General features: G+C 38.0%; 1 non-coding gene across 1 annotated transcript; it reads right to left on the reverse strand.

Annotated features, from left to right (window-relative positions):
• Positions 1 to 481: 481 nt before the first annotated feature.
• Positions 482 to 589, reverse strand: LOC131174323 (small nucleolar RNA R71). Its single transcript, XR_009144571.1, has one exon. It is a non-coding gene; the product is annotated as a small nucleolar RNA R71 (small nucleolar RNA).
• Positions 590 to 2,909: the final 2,320 nt, after the last annotated feature.

Consider the following 2,909-nt stretch of genomic DNA (forward strand, 5'->3'; position numbering starts at 1 on the left):
AATTAGAAGCAGACATGGCTGATGAAAGAATCAGAATTGGTGGAGGTAATGTTGGAAATGATCGAAACAATGAAAATGAAGCCCAAGGTGAAGAGATTATAAATGCTAATGTGCCTAGAGAAAGTATGATGGATCATGCTTTTCCTCGTTTTGATGACTTGAGAGAAAGCATAGCAAGACCAAGAATTGATGCAAATAGTTATAAGATGGATTTTGGAGTTCTTCAAATGATTCAAAATTCTCAATTTGGGGGACATCCTTCTGAAAATCCACATACACATCTAAAGAAATTTGCTATGATCTGTGACATGCAAAAGCAACCAGGAGTGTCTGATGATGCAGCAAGGCTAAAATTGTTTCCATTCTCTTTGAAAGATAGAGCATTGGATTGGCTTGATTCTTTACCTCACAACTCAATTACAAATTGGGAGCAGCTCACTGATGCATTTCTTGCCCAATACTTTCCACCTGGAAAAACTCAAGAGTTGAGGAATCAAATGATTGCTTTTAGACCAAGAGAAGATGAGACTCTTTATGAGTCATGGATGAGATGGAAGGAGCTGGAGAGACAATGTCCACATCATGCCATTCCTAAATGGATGATAAACCAGAATTTTTACACAAATGTCACTCCTGCTATCAGAGGAATCATTGATGCTCAAACTGGAGGGGAATTCATCATTAAGCATGAAGATGAAGCTTATGAGTTGTTAGAGAAAATAGCAAAAAACAGTCATCTATGGAGTAGTCCAAGAGGGTCAACTCCAACTCAAAAAATGCAAGTTGCTGGAATGTATGAGCTTGATCCATTCAACATGATCAATGCCAAATTTGATGCACTCACTAATGTCCTTGCTAAGAAAATGGAGGATTTAAGTATGCTAGTCAGTTCATCATCATGCTCTGGAAGTTCTCAACAAGTTACTTATGCAGAAGGAACAATGAGCTGTGGAGTAGATTATCCTTCATATGCTTGGAGGAATCATCCCAATTTTTCATGGGAGAATCAGCAAAATCAAGCTTCAACTCAGAACTTTTCACCACAATAATAAGGGCATCAATACCAACAACCTTGGCAACCACCACCTAGTTTTCAGCAAAAGAATGCAATTCCTACACCTCTACCAAGACAGCAAGAACAAAGTTCCACCACAGAGGCTTTATTACAACAAATTCTTGCTAATCAAACTAAGCGTGATGAAGAGATGAGAGAGATGAAAGCAAGGCTGGAACAAATGCAAACACACAATAGGATGCTGAAAAATCATATTGCACAACAAGCATGCTCATCAAGTATCAATTCTATGGGAAAACTTCCTAGTCAAACAGAAAATCCAAGGGAGCAATGTCATGCCATCACACTGAGGAGTGGTAAAATAGTGCATACTGAGAAGAGTGAAAAAGTTGAGAAGAGAGAAAATGAGAAAGATGTCAAGGGAGATGAAAAACAAGAGAGTGCAGAAAAAGGTAAAGAGGAGGTTGAAGAGAAAGAAGAGAAATATATATCTCCAGAGCCTTACAAGACACAGCTTCCCTTTCCACAGAGATTTCAAAAAGCCAAGCTTGATAAGCAATTTGAGAAGTTCTTAGAGGTTTTGAAGAAGCTATATATAAATGTGCCTTTTATCGATACTCTTTCCCAAATGCCTTCTTATGCTAAGTTTTTGAAAGAAATTCTCTCAAACAAAAGAAGACTTGAAGATTATGAGATCAGAGCCTTAATCGAGGAATGCAGTGCTATCCTCCAAAGGAAACTTCCTCCAAAGCTCAAGGATCCAGGGAGTTTTTCAATTCCATGCCACATTGGGGAATCATGTTCTGTAAAAGCTTTATGTGATTTAGGGGCTAGTGTAAGCCTTATGCCCCTCTCCATCTATGAGAAGCTTAACATGGGAGATCTTAAGCCAACCCACATTTCTCTTCAGTTGGCAGACAGATCAATTAAATATCCAGAAGGGATCTTGGAAAATATACCACTGAAGGTTGGAAAATTTTACATCCCAGTTGACATTGTCATTTTGGACATGGAAGAGGATTCTCATATGCCAATCATTTTGGGGAGGCCTTTCCTGGCTACAGCTGGTGCTTTGATTGACGTGAAAGGTGAAAAGCTTACTCTTAGAGTCGGAGAGGATCAGTTAGTCTTCAATATTGGCAATGACAAGAAGAAGCAACATGAAGATGTAGACTCTTGTTTGAGACTTGATATAGTTGATGAGTTAGCAAAAGAGCACTTTAGAAAGAGCTATCCAAAGGCTTCTCTTGAAAGTTGTCTTGTCCATGAAGGGACTATCAATGATGAAAATCCAAAAGAGGTTGTATTTGCACAATATTTGAAGAGTAATCCACCTTGTCATATGGTACCAATCTTTCAACTTGAGCAAATGGAGAAAAATGAGGTTAAGCAACCATCTCTCAAAGAGAAAGATGCACCAAAGATTGTCAAGAAAGAAATGGTCGGATTTTTAGACAAAGCAACAAGGATCTTCTCATGTGATGGAAAGAAAATGAAGTATAGATTCATTGAAGCACCTATTGAAAACAGAGGCAATAAATTCCAATTTCAGCCACCATGAAATATGAAAAGAGTCCAGCTAAGGACTATAAATTAGCGCTCTTGGGAGGCATCCCAAGTTCTTTTATTTTGCTTTTGTTGATTTACTTTTATTTACATTACTTTTGTTTTTATCTTAAATCTCCCCAAATTCAATTTTTGACATTGTTGAATCTTGTCCCTTGTAGATGTATTTCAATGGAGGAAGGCTGGTGAACTGATGGGGAGTGACCCTTAACTGATATTTTATCCCTCAACTCTCCCAAAAATTGATTGATTTTTGCTGCATAACCTGTGCAGGTTTGCTCCTGGTTTATGCAGAAAAAAAAAAAAAAGAAATTTGCAGCAAAGAAGG

This window comes from Hevea brasiliensis, chromosome 15, assembly GCF_030052815.1.
Source record: "Hevea brasiliensis isolate MT/VB/25A 57/8 chromosome 15, ASM3005281v1, whole genome shotgun sequence".
In the NCBI taxonomy this organism is placed as follows: Eukaryota; Viridiplantae; Streptophyta; class Magnoliopsida; order Malpighiales; family Euphorbiaceae; genus Hevea; species Hevea brasiliensis.